Source organism: Echinops telfairi, unplaced genomic scaffold (genome assembly GCF_000313985.2).
Source record: "Echinops telfairi isolate 266 unplaced genomic scaffold, ASM31398v2 ScPeMD7_2010;HRSCAF=2546, whole genome shotgun sequence".
In the NCBI taxonomy this organism is placed as follows: Eukaryota; Metazoa; Chordata; class Mammalia; order Afrosoricida; family Tenrecidae; genus Echinops; species Echinops telfairi.
The window spans coordinates 3,763,166-3,780,757 of record NW_022105908.1 but is presented as its reverse complement, the minus strand read 5'-3'; positions in this window follow the sequence as shown (position 1 = coordinate 3,780,757).

Genomic DNA, 17,592 nt, shown 5'->3' with positions numbered 1-17,592 from the left:
GAGAAATTCTCTGTTTAAAATGGGACATTATCTGTATGTTAAAACAAGTTGTAGTTCTGCTTTTTGGTGTGACTTTTTTATGCCCGATGAATGGTAGTTATTTTTATAGTACTTGAAACTTTTACTTTTCATTTGTCATTTCTCAGGTAAACGCAAAGCACTGAAGCTGAATTTTGCAAATCCACCTTTCAAATCGACAGCAAGGTTTACTCTGAATCCCAATCCTACAGGAGTTCAAAACCCACACATGTGAGTATACCCGGTAGTCAATTAAAAGGCATTTTGTGACTTTTTCTAAGGCTTGAGCCTGACATTTTCATTGGCCTTTGGGCTGTTTGAAATTGTACTGTGTGAGTTGATATAGAAAGCTAGTGATTTCTATAGTCTCATCTAAGAAAACACAATCTTCTTTGTTAAAAGTTGATTAGAAGATATCGGTGCTTGTCTATCATTTCTCTCATCAAACTAAGCTGAGGATATTGGGATATTGCAATTCCTTCCCTATTGGGTTTTCTATTAATTTGAAGATTGTATTCAGGCATCTGAACTGCCTTCTGTAGATGGGCTCAACTCCTCTCCATGCACTTGATGACGACACAGGTCCCCAGCAGCGTTCCATGTTCTCTGTCAGAATGGCATATGTGCTACAGGTGCCCGTGAAGTTTTAAAGAATGTATCCAGTGAATTTTTTTCTTTACTATAAAGGAGAATTATTAGAGTATCTCACTGAAAATATTAAAAATATCTTCAAGTCAAGCCTATATTCTGAACACCCAGTTGGCGGAAGGCATTGGCTGACAGTGGATGCCCAAAGACCATTTTCAGGGTCTCCCCAGACATTAAGCCTCTGGTGAAACCCCCTGATCGTCTAGGGATGTGAATAGCCTTGCTATCCGACAGAGAGCTTGTAGGGTCTATAATGGCATATGGTTAGGGTAAAATGGTTAGGCAACACCTTTTCCATTTTAAATTTATCTCAGTTTTTTAATATTTTCTGCTTTCATATCGAATGAGGTTTCTCTTTTATTTTTTTATGGTTATTGGCTTTTTTTGGTTTCTTGTCTTGAATGTTTTTCTGCTTGTGGAATCCAGGATAAATAAATCTGTAGAGACAGTGTCTGGATTCACGATTGCCCATGGACATGGGGGAGGGTGGGGGGAAATGAGCTAACAGCAGTGATTACAAGAAAGATGAAAATGTTTTAAAATTGATTATGGTGATAATAATAACTCCTTTAAATATCATTGAACTATCAACTTGTCTGTAAATTATATGCCAATAAAACGATTAAAAAACCAAACAAAATATATGCAAGTTAATTTCAAATGCTAGCTTCAAAGTGGTTACAGAAACCTTCAAATAAATTGAAGTGAATTATATTAAAACCCCTTCTTCACCCTTCACTCTCTCAAAATAATCATCAGTGTCAATGTTAGTGGCTTTATATTCATACTCATAGCTATAAAAATCACTTTCGGTTAGTTCCTAGTATTAGGGTTTGTGAAGCTACTGTAGTGAAGAAAAATGACAGAATATATTGTTGTTGTTATTATTATTATTAAAAGATCATTTTATTGGGGGCTTTTACAACTCTTATAAGAATCCACACATCATTTGTTTCAGGCATATTTGTACACATGTTGCCATCATTCTTTTCTAAACATTTACTTTCTATTGAGCCCTTGGTATCAGCTCCTCTTTTTTCCTCCTCTTGTGACCCCGTGATAAATTACAAATCATTATTATTTTCATATCTCACACCAACTGCTGTCTCCCTTCCCCCATGGTTTCTGTTGTTCATTCCCCTGGCGCAGGCGGTGTGGTTATGTGTCCATCATTACAGTTGGTTTCCCCATCCTCCCCTCCTCTCCCTACCTGCCCCCTGAGCTTCTGGTATTGGTATTCCCATTCCTGTTCCTGGATTCCGTGTGTCGTGAGCTCTTATTTCTTATCTGTACCTGTGCACATGCTCCGGTCTAGTCCAGAGTGAGAGGCAGCACTGGGGTCATGATAGTGGGGGTGAGGAAGCCTCAAGGAACCAGAAGAATAGTGTGTGTTTCATTGGTGCTTTATTGCGCCCTATACTTTTAATTAAATCAAGTTTGAGGACAAACTCAAACTTGATTTAACTAAAAGTATATTCATTCTTTTTAAAAGGCACATTGACAGCCACTTTCCCTCAAATGTTTGGTGTGTACAGTATTTGCATATAGTACATATAGTTTGAAGGCAGCATATCTTGCAGTACAGTGTTTTGGGGTAATTTTATTTGAACAGTATAATGTCTAGAAGCAAAAGGGTATATGTTTAGGTATACATAACATCTACAACCGTAGGAGGAATGAATTATCTTGTAAATGAATTCTGGAGTAATGCAGCTGACTTGGGAGAGTTTTCTGTCAATTTGTATTGGACGAATGTTCATAATTAAATATCTTGTCAGTACTCTGCCTAGAATCCCAGGCTTTTTACTTTTCTCTGAAGTATCCGGTGAGGCTATTGTGAGGCAGTCACTTTGTTGATTCTCCACTAGTCAGAGCTCCAACAGTAAGGAAAAACTCGTTACATAAGCACCTCTCCAATTTCCCGGGATTTCTGGTGGAAGCTAGTATAAAATTCACTCTATCTAAAATGTTCAGAACTAAACTCACTGCTGTCGAATTGAGACCAATTCAGAGTGACTGTAGGACAGGGTAGGATTACTCCTGTGTGGTTTCCAAGACTCTTAATTGTTAATGGGAATAGAAAGTCACCTCCCTCTCCCAAGGAGAGACTGGTGGCTTTGAACTGCTGACCTTGCAAGTAGCAGCCCACTGTTCCACCAGGGCTCCAAGTTTAAATTTAGACCATTGCTTTTATCTTGCTTGCATGCTGAGCCACCTTTTAGAAGTTAAAGAAAGAAAGGTTATAATGCCAGTAGCCAAACATAACCAGTTTTTTGTTCTTATTTTTATTAGGCTCAAAAGGACTAGGAGAAAGATAACCTTACTTACATTTATAACTGGAAGAGTATTAACCCGTATCCTCCCTTCCCTTGGCCCTTCTTTTGTTGTATGGATAAATCATAGACAGAATCTTTTTGTTTCGGAACACTGTTAAAATATGAGGGATTTTAAAATAGTGAAATTTTTCTGTGAACCTTTTGAAGGCCCCCCCTTAGAATTTCTTTCCAAATTTTACTGAATTTAGTTGGTTTTGTTTCCTATTTTCTGTTCGTTTGATTTTTAAAAACTACCCCAAAACCAAACTTACTGCCACCGAGTTTAATTGATTCTGACTTAGAGCAACCCTGTAGGACAGGGTAGAACTGCCCAGGTGGACTTCTGAGACTGGAACTTTCTTTTGGGAGTAGAACACTTTGTCTTTCTTCCATAGAGTGACCAGTGGTTTTGAACTGCTGACCTCACAGTGGGCACTCCAACATGTAACCACTGTGCTATCAAGACTCCTTTTTAAGCACTAGCTGACGAGAAATCTGTAAGCGGCCAGGTTTCTCATCCATTGCTTCTCAGCATGGGTTGAAAATTTGACAGAACTTGATAGTAGACACACTACACTTACTCTTGGATAGCAATTCTAGAACTTGGTTCTTGTATGTGAAAAATTTCAGATGTAGACATTTTACAAATTTCACTTATTGCACAGGTCAGCTGATCTACAAGGGGTACCCCAAAGCCCCAAACAAACCAGAATTGCCCTTCACAGAGCAGGAGCTTTCTTAGTACGCATTTTTCCCTCTAGGCGAGCATCAGGCAACTCGCTCTGAGTTAGTGAATCCAGTGGCGTCACATGGGAAGGTTCTTTCCGGTCACAGTGAATTTTTCATAAAAGCGGTTTTGCTCAAACCTCTTTTTTTGTGATGGCCGATTAAAGAGAACCGCTTGCGGCAGTGAAATTTTGTTTCCTGCTTTGGAAAAATGCCACAGAAACTGTTGTGATGTTGAACACAGCTTCCAAGGACAGCACTTTGGGGAAAACTCAAGTGTACAAATGGTTTTCTCATTAAAAAAAAAGGTGAAATATTGATTGATGACAAACCTTGTTCTGGATGTCCGCTAACTTCCCACACAGATGGAGATCTTGACTCATAGTGCAATTTGAGTTCATTCCACTAAGTCAGACTGTTTTAATGAAGTTTTCTGTTTAGAGTTTCTGAAAAGTTAGCATAACAGTGTGGGCCAAAAAAGATCTGATTTGTGGCAGACAGGGCTGGTTTTGCCACCACGACAATGCACCTGCTCATGCAGCCATCTCAGTGTGCCATTTTTTTGCCCCAAACCAGCATGTCTCTCTTGTCCCATGCACCTTACTCACCTGACCTCGCTCAGTGCTTTTTGTTCCCACGAATGAAGAGGGACATTAAAGGACAGCCATTTGATGACGTAGGAGAAGAGGTGAAAAAAACAGGGAGGTGCTTTCAGCCATCCAAACAGATGAGTCTGAAAAATGTTTCTAGGAATGGAATTGCCGCTATGACAAATGTATTGAGTGTAATGGAGAGTACTTTGAAGGCGATAAGGTTGTTTTGTAAAAAAAATTTAAGTACGTAGCTTTTCAAAAAAATCATCCTCTTTTTTTTGGTGTACCTTCTTGAATAGCAAGAAAAGACAAGTACTAGTGAGAATATTAATAGCTTTCCCCTTGGGATAAAACCCAAGCCAGAGCCACTGCCAACAAGTTGATTCTAATTCATATTGGCCCTATGAGATAGAACAGAACTGCTTTTGTGACTTTCTAAGGCGGTGACTCTTTAGGGGAGCTGAAAGCCTCATCTTTCTCCCATGAGCCGGTGGGTGGGTTTGAACTGATATCCTTGTTGTCAGCAGCCCAACATGTAACCCACTGTGCCTCAGGGTTCCTTCATCAGATCATAGTTTTGCAAATTATGAAGTGGCATCTCTATGTTTTCCCATTCCCTTCCTCTGGATTGGGTGCCAGCAGATGCCGAACACTACTTCCTGACGATTACTCTTCAAGAAAAGTATTTACGAAATAAGATGCATAAGCAACTAATGTAGTTAAAAGATGCCCACAGAACTACTCAGATCCATCTGACTCGTACTGCCTGCTGGATACATGATTTTGTGCAAGATTAGATAGATATACACATGGCAGGATCATATGCAACAATTTAAATCACATTTCCAGAGCTGACCATTGGCTACAGTAATTGGCACAAGATAATGCAGAGCAAATGTGAAACAAATGGTGCAGGAGGTGAGACCACTCTATGGGAATTACTTGGTCGAAGTTTCACAGGAGAACATGGTTTGAATTGGAAATTGAAAACCTGGTAGGAAGGACAGGTGGAGGGAAAGGTGAGCGGCGTTCTGTGAAGTGTAAGCACAAGGTGACCTTTGGGGAGGGACTGTGGAGATCTATTTAAATCAGAGGAGAGATATTACTTAGAGAGGGCCTATTTCTCTCTCATGGGAACCTTCAGCATTTTATTTTTCTTTATTCTTGGTGTTCTAAATTACATGCGGCTCTCCCTATGTGCGAATAATCTTTTTGTGTACTTGGTGAGCTCTTTGAGTCTGAAGATTCATTTATTTCTGAGACAATTTCTGCTGCTATTCTCTTGATACTCTTTCCTGGTTTTCATTATTTTTTATTCTCTTTTCCTGAAACTATTTGTTTTGGCTTTTAGACTTCCTGAATTTCCTCTTAAGACTTTTCTTTCATAGTTTTCATCTGTCTGCCTGCACTGTATTCTGAGAGGTGTCCTTTGTTTTCTGACCCTTGTAGTTTGGTCGGGAAACCTGGTCACATCGTGGGTTATGCTTTAGGTTGCTAAGCACAGCGTCAGTGTTTGGAAACCACAAGCTGCTCCATAGGAGAAAGGAGGGTTTCTACTCCATGAAGATGTACAGTCTCAGAAACCCATGGGGGCAGTTCTGTTCTGTTATGTAGGGTTGCTATGAGTCAGAATCAACTTGATGGTAGTGAGAAGTAGCAGTAATAGTATATTTTGGTAATTGATTTTTACTTGTATGAGTTGATAGTGACTAAAATTTTTGCGCAATTAAAGGTCTTTTCTGCTCTCAGGATGCTCTATTTTCTTATCTTTGCCATTTTATTTTTGTTATTCAGCCATTTTACTTTGTTTTGTTTTTCACCCCATGTGTCTTGTGTCTGGTGGTCAATTGGCTTTTGAGGAAGAGGAAATTAATTGTAAGGCTGATTTGGAGTATTTTATACTGGGTATTTCTTATTGAATGGTGGGCTTCCACTTTCTATGCGTGATTAAAGAGCTGGTTTGTAGACCAGGGACGTTCTAAATCACAGGATGAACAGGGCCAATTTTTCACTGTAGGAGGCAAATATTTTATTTATTTTCTTTAGACGTGTGCTCCTCGGGGAAGGAGAAGTATAAAGGAAACCTGTCTAGATGTTTCTTATAGAAAGGATTTTAATGCAGTTGTTCTACCTGTCATCTAAAGATTCTTGGGATGTTTTGACAATCATTAATCTCATCTTTGCTACTGTCAAAATGGTGCAGAGATTCAGTCTGGACTCCTGAGTTCACAAGGAGGAAGGATAATCAGACGCAACATCAACCCAAGGTTGATTACGAAGAGCTGGAGGTCAGACATGCCTCTACCTACCAAACATGTTACCATTTCTGGACCTACCTGCTTGGTTTCCTAATTCATTGCAGTGACCACACGGAACTCATGGATAATACTCACAATTACAAGATTTATTAGGGAAGTTAACAGGTTACAATTCAGGATCAGAAATACTCAGACCACAGTTGTTTGGTCAGGACAACCTCTTATCAGTCATGCCTGCAGGCCCGCCTTACTCTGATCCTTGGCCTCTGCCAGGAGACCTCCGCCTGAAGGCTCTCACTTTTACTTGGACTGTGGTCTGGGACACCCACTGCTAAATCTTACGCTGTGGCTCTTGGTTCTGCTGCTGTTACTGCTGTGGTGCCACAGCTGCCTGTTTTGGTGAGGAGGTGCAGTATGGAGGGATCTTGGAGTCCAGAGGACCTGCTCCACTCCTGTTTCTTCTTGGTGATGCTAAGAGTCCCCTGTGCTGCTTTCCCCTACACCAGCGGTTCTCAACCTGTGGGTCGCGACCCCTTTGGTGTGTGTGTGTGTGTGTGGAACAACCCTTTCACAGGGGTCGCTCGATTCATAACAGTAGCAAAATTATAGTTGTGAAGTAGCAACGAAAATATTTTTATGGTCGGGGCCACCACAACATGAACTGTCTTAAAGGGTCGCGGCATTAGGAAAGTTGAGAGCCCCTGCCTCAGTGAAATGGCTCATTTTATATCCAGCAGGATGGCACACTCGACCAATTCCCATGTTAGAGTGCAAGGTGTGACAATCACAGTGAACCCTGCTAACAGTCATTCTCAGTGGAATCATGATTTTATCAGCATCTTCCCCCACCCAAGCTCATCAGAATGAGGGGAAATACGGCCCAGCTGTGTGGTCCTGGAATGACAAAGAGTATGTCTCCGAGAGCCATTTAGGTAATGAAATGTAAATGCACTTTACTGTAGCAGCACACTCCCCTCTTGTCTTCCTTTCTGGTTGCAGTTTTCTTGATTCCCATCTTTTATTTGGTTGGTGTTTTCCGTGGATTAAGTGCAAACCACACAATTACAGTTCAAATCCATTAGCTGCTCTGTGGGTGACAGATGAGGTGGCCTACTCCAATGAAGGTGTCAAAACCTTGTGGGGCATTTCTGCTCTTTCCTACAGGGTCGCTGTGAGTTGGAGTCAACTCAAACGGCAGTGGGTTTGGTTCAGTTTGGTTACCCAGAACTCAAGAGAGGTTCATGAGTCTGTGTCTTTCTAATTCTGATTCAACCATTAACAAGCTGGTCAAAATCTGTTACCCCACTCCCTTAGTTTTAACCAAACCTCGTACTTTTTTAACAGATACCTTAATCTGTATTTCTAAAAGATGAGGACTCCTTCTCTTTAATAGACATAATCACAACACTGTGATTATGTCTATAAAATACTATTGTTACACCTAGTAGAAAATTTTTTTTTAATATCACTATATAAGCAAATTGGGAGAAAGATGAGATCCTGTCTACCCTGGTAAAGATTTCCAGTCTCAGAAACACCATGGGCAGTCCCACCCTGTCCTGTAGAGTTGCTATGAGTTAGCAGCAAGCAGCTATGACAGTAAGCTGAGTTCTAAGCAAACGGCCATGTCAAACAAAGCAAAAACAAGCCTCCCCACTCCTCTGTAGGTGTCTTGAGGCAGGATGTGAACCAGGTCATGTACTACAGTGGATACATGTCTTTTAAACTGTAGGACCCTTGGGATTGGTTTGCTTTTTGTTGTCTTAACATCAGATTTTTTTTTTTTTTGGTATCTATTGAATGAGTTTATTTATTTTTTAATCATTTTATTAGGGGCTCATACAACTCATCACAATCCATACATACATCAATTGTTTACATCAGATTTAAGGTTGAGTATTAATACTAGAAACCCTTGTACCTGTTGTCTGGGTTTAACAGAATGTTAACATGAACGGTGAAGCTGTTAAAGCAGAGAGTACAAATGCTGTTTGCAAAGGAGAGCTGTATGGTGACCTTTTAAATTTCTATCACATTTGGATTATGAGGCACTATAAATCTTTTGATACCCCAGGGATATTTTTATAAATGTGGCAGGCGTGTGATCAAATCAAGTTCTGTATGTAAATTTGAGAAACACAAGGTTGTCTGTTATATTGTATACTCTAGTAATGGAGTGCTGTCAGTGTCCCCTAACATGTATCTAACACAGTGGCTATCTCCCCTTTAAAGCAGCCCTTTTCACTGCCCATATTCTAACTGCATGCAAGTAGAAGCATTAGTTTAGAAGTTAATGCAAACCACCTCACTGTCATCCAATAGAATTTGGCTCAGTGACCATGTGGGGCATTGTCTGACTGTACTCATAGGTGTTTGGGACTGGAAATCTTTATAGGAGTAGAAAGCTTCATCTTGCTCCTGTGGGAGCAGCTGGTGGCTTTGAATTGCTGACCTTTCGAATTAGCAGCCAACGTGTAACCAACCCACTATGCTCCCAGAGCTCCTTGCTTACAAGTTAGTTAACAAGAAACAAATAATGATGAGCATAGATAGATTAAGCTTGAGTATTTTGAAACCACTTGTTAAGCTCTTGGTAAGAAGCTCTCTTTGTTGAGAACAAAAGACACCTCTAGGATCTCATTTTTATCTATTACATTTGAATATAAAAAGTCTCAGCTGTACTGTAGAACATTTGCGAAGTAGTTCAGATGGATTTAAAGTCCCCAGTTAATCAATAATAGTCTTAATTTCACGATTCCCATCCTCCAAAGAGCTTTATCTTTAAATATCCAGCAGTTAATTATTTAAAAAAGCAGACACTTATTGCTAGTTAGATTGTGGACGTTTTCTCTTTTAAATTTAACTGTTTTTCAACGAGCAGTGGGTGGAATTTAGTTCTGGTTTATCCCCGCACTATCATGAAACCATTGACCTTGATTGTGTCACTTAACTCTGCTTTCCACCCAGGTGTTGAATTTAAAGAGTGAGTCTCACACTTTTACATGGTGCATGCATTAAAATGTGGGTACATTAAGCCAGCTTTGCACAACTTCTGTCTGTATTTTGTACCAGAGGTGAGGGAAGGTCCTATAGTCTTGCCTGACCTCATTCTCCAAAACAATCACCTGTGCTATTCTTAAGTGTAAAAACTCTGTGGGAACTCGAAAACATTTTTCTATCTCTGAAATGTCCTGAATTTGGAGCACTTTCACAAAATGGCAGTGATGGTACAAGTCGTAGTGAATATTTTAAAGCCTCAGATGTCATGAATCGCGCGAGGCACCTTTTAAAGCTTGCATTATTGGACTTCGTAGCCCTTCCCTCAGCCCCCATCATCCTCAGTGCAGGTAATAGTTCTGGCACCTCTTGTTAAGTCCCTGGTTTGCTGGAGAAGTGATTCTCAATAGGGGGGACTCGTTGAATTACTTCCCAGTTTTTCCTGTCCCCCTTTGAAATTCAGTATGGTTCCCCTGCCACTCCCAATGGAATGTTTATAGCTGAAGTGTGTTGGACATTAATTCTAAAATATTTATTTTAGGACCCTAATGATGTTTAGTTCCTTACCTAATAAAAAGTTAGTTGCTGAGTTATACTCAATTAATATTGCCCTTCCAGCTATAATATCTTTCAGCCCTTACCCCTGCCTGTGATATATTATAATTCTGGGTTTCATATATGCCCGTGGCTCTAGTCCTATTTTGGAGGTCATTATTCCTGTCTAACACACAGGAATAGAATGAGATTAAGTTCTGAACTTAGTAGAAGATGTGAATCAGACCACACTCTGTTTAATGGTTATCTCTGTTACTGTTACAATGGACATATGGAATTGTTTGGTCCAGCTGGGGTGAGGAAAAAAAGTGTTTCTAAAGATTAGTAGGAGGCCAGTGCCTACTGCCAACATCTTGCCAGAGGACCCAGGTCATGTATGCATAGATAAGACACAGTTCAGTGGTGGAGAATAGCTTTTTATATTTGGGTGAAATTTGATTGCATTATGCAACTTCCGCTAACCGACCTTTTCCCTGTGTGGGTCTGGTTAGAAGGTGGGTGAAATACTGATAGGATTCACCTGTAAGTAATGGGGAACAGGATTCCCTGCAGTGCCATCCTGCTGCGTATCAAATGAGTCCACTGAGGAGCAGGGGTGTGATCTTATCATTGGCAAGAGCCAGGGAGGAGTGTGCCCTCTACCTCCAGCATCTAGCTTACCCTGCCTGGACTTCGGATTTTGAACTGACTAGCACCCGCCACTGCATGAGACATTTCTTCTAACTTTGGTGTATTCTGTGACACTGCAGCCATTTGCAGAACCCAGAGACAAGAGGTGATGTACTCAAGGGAAACTTGGTGGTGGGTATGTGTGGGGGACGGAGGGGGTCAAGCAGACTAGCATCTTGCAAGAGTTGCACTTACTTTTGGATTTTGTCCATCTCCAACTCCATGGGGCTAATTTGGTATTAATTCTGAAAAAAGGAATTGTTGCCGCAACTGGCTATGTTGTTAGCCACCTTTGCCCTTGAATCAGCAGGCTCAGACAGAGATGTAAAATATGTCCCTAGTGCTTTATCCACAATACCACAATCTTCTCTTTAAAAGACCCATCTGGCTTCTTCGCTATCGATCAATTTCCAACCACTTGTAGTCAGATAGCAAGTTTTTGAGTTTTGATTTAATTCAGAATACTATAGAAGTCCTTTGCCTTTAAATAGCCATGTTTCTAAAAACCTTTGCCATTTTAAAGGGAATTTGCTGTTTAGAGGGAACATATCTTTAAAGAACGTTCTTTTTCATTATTTACAGTCAAGTCCTACAATATGATTATATTGCTGTTCTTGAGTAAATTTGTTTTAATAATCACCTTATTTTGTGGTTCACTGTCAATCTTTGCTCAAAATGATATTGAACATATTAAGTAGTCCTCTTTCCGCGTGCCTCGTCCAGTATTTGCCCTCCTCCTCAGCCCCGCGCCCTTCCTCAGGGCACCCGATGGTTCTGGCACAGCTGTGTGTCTTTACTAGCTTGTGAATTGCTTATATTTGTCTCCTAATTTTGATTCCCGTCTCCAGGGTGCCATGTTTGCTTTTTCTCAGTTTCCACTCTCATTTTGTTGGGAGTACCTATCTTCTGAAAGCCACACCTGCAAAGGGTTCTTATTTAGCATAAGACTTTGGGTCCCTTTGATGCCTGAACATGACTCTCTTTAACCCTCACAGGTAAGTAGTTTTCTTGGACCTAGAATGCTTGGGTAGACATTTTCCTTCAGTGTTTTGATGACGTTGCTTCATTGTTTCCTAGTATATATGGCGACTATTAAAAACTCAGATGCTGTTCTGATTCCTGAATCCTGGAATGTGCCTCCCTCCCGCTTTTGTGCATGATTGCAGTTTAGTGTTCCAGTCTCTGAAATCTCATTAGGATCTGCTTTTTTAACCTTTCCCATCTCCCTTCTCCCCTCCCCTACTGCCTCCCTCTCTCTCTCCTCCCCATCTCTTCCTCCTGTTCCCCTCCATTAGTGCTCTTCCTCCCTTCAGCTCCTGCGCCCTCCCTCATTTCCTTCTTTCTTTCACCAAGTCGTTCAATCTAGAAACTACTCTTCATTCTAGGGGGAAAAAGTTTTTTTTTCTCAGCCCCTTTAGCCTCTTAATAGAACTCTACTTTAGGTTTAAAAACATCTTTATTCCACCTTCAGCATCACATACATTTCTTCTTAAATTGCTCTTGATTTTGGTTGATCATGTTGTTTGTTTGCTACGTAAACATAAGTCGAGGCAATTATAAGCTGATTGGGAATGTTGGAATATGATTGGTCAGACTCAGAGAGGGACCGGATTTTGCATTTAGACCCTGAAATCCAAATCTGGCCCCTTAGTAAATTTAGAGAACTCATACTTATCAGTATCTAGAAGTCTTTTCCTCATTTTTGCCTGGAAGGAAAAAAAATCTCTCTTTTGGAGCAAAGCTCTGCTGTTACACCTGAGATTACATGAGCTGCTATTAACTCTTTGGCAACTTTTCTTCTTCTTCTTTTTTTCTTTCTCTTCCTTTTCTGCTTCTGCTGCTTCTTCCTTCTCTGATTGCAGAGTTCTTGGATAACAGAAAGGGTTAAATAAACACATGGCCCTAGTAGGTTGCTAGTTCTCATCCCTCACAGTGGTTCTCAACCTTCCTAATGCCACGACCCTTTCATATAGTTCCTCATGTTGTGGTGACCCCCCAACCATAAAATCATTCTCGTTGCTACTTCATCACTGTCATTTTTCTACTGTTATGAATCCGGCGACCCCTGGAAATGGTCGTTCGACCCCCGGTTCAGAGCCTCTGGTCCAGAGGCTCCTCAGAAGGCAGGGTTGATCATCTGCTTGTGAGCGGTCATGGCCTTGAAAACCCTGTGGCGCAGTTCCTCTGTGGACACGGGGTCACCGTGAGCTGGAATCGAGTGGACAGGAACTAACAACAGACCACGTTTTTGAAGAAAGATGTGCACATCCAGCTCTTAGCATTCCTGGAGTTGATTTAGGCAAAGGAAGTTGTATTTATCTCCCTTGTACATGTGTTTATTTAATCCATGTTCTCAACTACATTCTTCTCTTTGCCTGAAGTTTCCCTGGTAGTTTCTCTAAAATATATGACTTTGGGCCATGAGGGGATCATTGTCCAGTAAGGGATTTGGGAATCTCATCGGCCCCTGTGTCAGGGTACACCAGCCCCTAACACATCATGACGGGTCCGGTAGGCCCAATTGTACAGCGATAATAAGTAAAGATTATAGTAAAGTCATCGAGAGCATGAGAGATAGAAGAGAGATTGAAATAATGGAGTCAGACACATCTCATGGTAACATGCTCACCTCAGCCTCACTTGGTGGTCAACGGGGAGGGAGGGAGGGAGGGAGATAGAGAGAGATCTTTATTGCTAGCCAAGGCTTTTATATTCTCTAGGGATGTGCAAGCCCCCTAATTATAGGCGAAGACATACGTCACAGGAAAGGGTTGTGCTATAGGTAATACAGTAATGGGAGGGGGGTGATCTAGAGGTATCCATGCAAAAGGAAGGGGAGGTGGTAGGGGTACACATGTGAGAAGATGGGCGGATCCTAGATTCAGGGAGACAGCTTAACTTTGGGTGTCACTGAGCAGGTTTGACTCACTATAGAAACCCTTATCAGTAGGGTGTAAACCCACCCTACAGGAACCAAACCCTTGACTGCAAGCCTTTAGGGAGAAGTAGCCCATTGTCCTTAACTGCAGGGAGTGGGCCCTATCTGTGGTGGGACCAGACAGTAGTCTGGCAACTGACTGCCTTCAGGGAGGTAACTTGACAATCATTTACCATTAGCTGCAAGCAGTGTCCTAAGTCTAACATCTGTTTGGGGGAGACGACCTGGGAGAAATCTGCTTCCCACACCTTTGTGTACTTTCAATTTTGTCTGAACTTTCAGTGCTCCCCACCTCCTCCCAACTCCTTATCCTTTACTGATGGCTTCAGTTTTTGAGCCTTTCTGTGCCTTCTGTTTTGTGGCATTTAACTTATTTTTTTTAAAAAACTCAGTGACAGACATTTTTGGTTTTACCTTTTCCTGTATTGCTAAATTTGTTACTTCCTCATTTATTTTCAGTCTTCCAAAAATCATTTGCTAGTCTCCTCTGTCAGTCTCTCTGATGTTAGAGGTTTAACTTTTAAAAAGTTGTGTTTTTGGGGGATTGTTTCGTAGTGTTTTGGGAGGGAGGAGAGATGAATGCCTGCTTATCTGGAAATAACTTCATTAGTTGGGCTTTAAAAATTTAGTTTCTTGATTGAAATAATTACATGATTCTTTTGTAATTGATCAGCTAACTGATCATGTAGATATATTTTCTCAGAATTTATTTTATAAGACATAGGCATACGAAGAGTACAATCAATGATACTGAATTATTAAAAAAACTTTTATGTCAGTTTATTTGGGGCTCTTACAGCCCTTATAACAGTCCACACATCAATTTTACCCTTATTTTAGTGCAAGAAAAGGCCGAAAGCCTTGTCCATGTTTTGAAATTTGCATGTGCAGCAAGGAAGGTGCTAGTGATGAAGAATTTGTTAAGTAGGAGTTGGTCAGTCTTTTCAAAGAGGGCAAATTTATTTAATACTAAAGTTGTACTTGTCAGCAAGTTGGACATTTGTAACTCAGGGATTTACTGTATCTAGAACTTTGGGGTTTTTTTTCTCCCAAAAGGTTTATTTGTCAAGTTTAAAGTATGAAATTAAACTCAAGAGATTCAGATAGTTGAGTCATTTATGTGGATATATAAAAAGTAATTAAAAACTTGTTTGTTCTACACACATAACAAAAACATACACCAATTTAAGTTACTACATATACACTTCGGTGACACTGCCTACAGACAGTCTTGGAGTTATACAGCACTCTCCCCTCCTTTTATGAGTTGTTCCTCCACCATTAATGTAAGCCCACCGCTCCCAGAGTATCTGTCGGGCCTTTCTGGTTACTGTTGTCAATTCCATCCTGTGTAGGTAGATCTTAGAAGAGCGTAATGCTCACGGCAGACATTCCTTACTAGTTGAGCTAAGAAGATCCAGGATATAATGCTTTTAAAAAAAATCATTCTATTAGGGGTTCATACAACTCTTTTCACAATCTGTACATATATCATTTGTGTCCAGCACATTCATACACATGTTGCCATCATCATTCTCAAAACACCTGCTTTCTACTTGAGCCATTGGTATCAGCTCCTCATTTTTTCCCTTCCCTCCCCACTCCCACTTCCCCTTCCCCCTTGATAATTTATAAATTATTATTATATTATCATATAATATAATATCTCCCTCACCCACTTCTCTGCTGTCCATCCCCCATATATACAATTTTCCTCTAGTTCTTAAATGCTTCCTCTCCCCCACTATCGGGATCCTAATTCTACCTTACATATCCGGCTGGACAGGAGAATGTACACTGGCACAGATAGGAACTGGAAATACAGGGAATCCAGGACAGATGAGCCCCTGAGGATCAGTGGTGAGAGTGGCGATATTGGGAGGGTGGAGGGAAAGTGAGGGAGATAGGGGGAACAGATGACAAAGTCCACATATAGCCTCCTCCCTGGGGGACGGACAGGATATAATTCTTAATGTAAAGTGTAACAGTTTTCTTAGGACAGTAGTTTTAGGGATTCGTTCTTTCTCAATGGCTCAGGGTTTGGATTCCACAAGAAAATGAATTCCTAGTCTGCATTTTTTTCCCCCCCAGTGATCACCTTTCTGTTGAATCTTTAGTCAACACGATCCGTAATGCTAATAGGGCACTGCCCACTTCTTCTGTCTTAAGGCAAAGGAGTCACTTGTTCTCATGGAAGCTCTTAGCCATGTACTCACTTGCCTTCTCGTCCTTGCTCTCCACCTGCTTCTGTCGCTCCAGGCAAGTGCAGACCAAGTATTACTGCCTTGGATGTCTGCTTCAGGTTTTTAAGACAACAGGCACTATGCAATGATATAGGAGGTAAACCAGAAGAACCCACATACTGTATGAGGCAAATTAACTGGAAACTGCGCCCCCAAATTTCCAAACGAAGAAGCAGATCCTTAGAAACTACCTTCCTTTCCGATTTTGAAACCAACTATCTCTCCGATAGCGTTTTCTGCTTAGTTGGGTTTGATATTTCTTGGCAAGAGCCTCACAGAACTTTCAGACCGATGCTCACAATTACGGATTTTATAGTGGAGAAGTTAACAGGATCAGAAATGCTTAGGCCACAGTTCTTGAAGTCAGGCTAGCCTCTTAGTGGTGTTCACAGGCTCACCCTCACCTCTCTGTGGTCCTTGTCCTCCTCAATCACATGACCTTTTGACCTTGGCCCTAGTAGAGTAATGTCACAAAGCTCTTTTGTGACCAATGAGCCTCTGCCAGAAGGTGTTTTTCCAGCCCTGGAGGTCCAACGTAGCTCCCTCAATTAGGATGCGAGCTTCCGCCCAACAGCACTTAAGTTTACTTCCTCTGTGGGGCTGGAGCTGGGACGCCTGCTGCTTTGTCTCCTGCTCCGGCTTTTGGTTCTGTCGCTGCCGTTCTTCTGCTCCTCTGGTGGCATAGCTTTCCGTCTCTGGATCAGAGAGATTCAGTACACAGGGAGCTCAGGGTCCAAAGCACACACTCTCCACTGGCCTCCCCTTTCTTGATGCTAGTGAAATCCTTCCATCTGCTGCTGAGATGCTCATTTTATGCCCAGCAAGAGAGCAAACATAACCCATTCCCACGCTAGAGTTCCAGGTTTTTACAATCCCAGTCAACCTGTTGACGGTCCCTCACAGTTGAATCTTATAACGTGATCAACATCTTCCCCTACCTTCTGTTACACAATGAGGAAATACACTTAGTCGTCGTGGTCCCACCCGGTTACTTGGTGGTAGTTATAAAGACTGTGGCTAGAAGAGCCATATTATGTAATTTACTGTCCCTCAACCACATAAAGTATTTTCAGTCAATTACACAGCATTACATTGTATAGGTATATTCTTGTACATTTAACTATCTCCTTAATTGATAATCAGAGGATCCCTGGTGGTGTGGTGGGTTATGCATTGGGTTGCTACTCACAAGATCAACAGTTCAAAACCACCCCCCACAGAAGAAAAGGAGACTTTTTACTCCTGTAAAGATTTCCAGCCTCTTAAACTCACAGGGATACTTCTACTCTGTTCTATAGGGTCACCATGAGTTGGAAACAACTTGATGGCAATGAGTTTGGCTGTATTTTATTGATAACCATTTTATTCTTTTTCCTTGAAAATGTTTTAATTAATTCTGCAGGTGAAATATGTGCTTTCTTATGAAAAATATTTAAGTCTACATAAACCGACAGTTTTGAGACCTTTCCCCTATCATAACAGAGACTATGGAAGTAGCTGCTCAAAATATCTTGATAACTTTAGCATTATTTACAATTTAGGCTGAGTAGTTCCTTATTGTGTATAAAGTCTTATACATTGTAGAAGATTTAGCAGCATGCCTGATCTCTACCCACTAGATGTAAGTAAGCA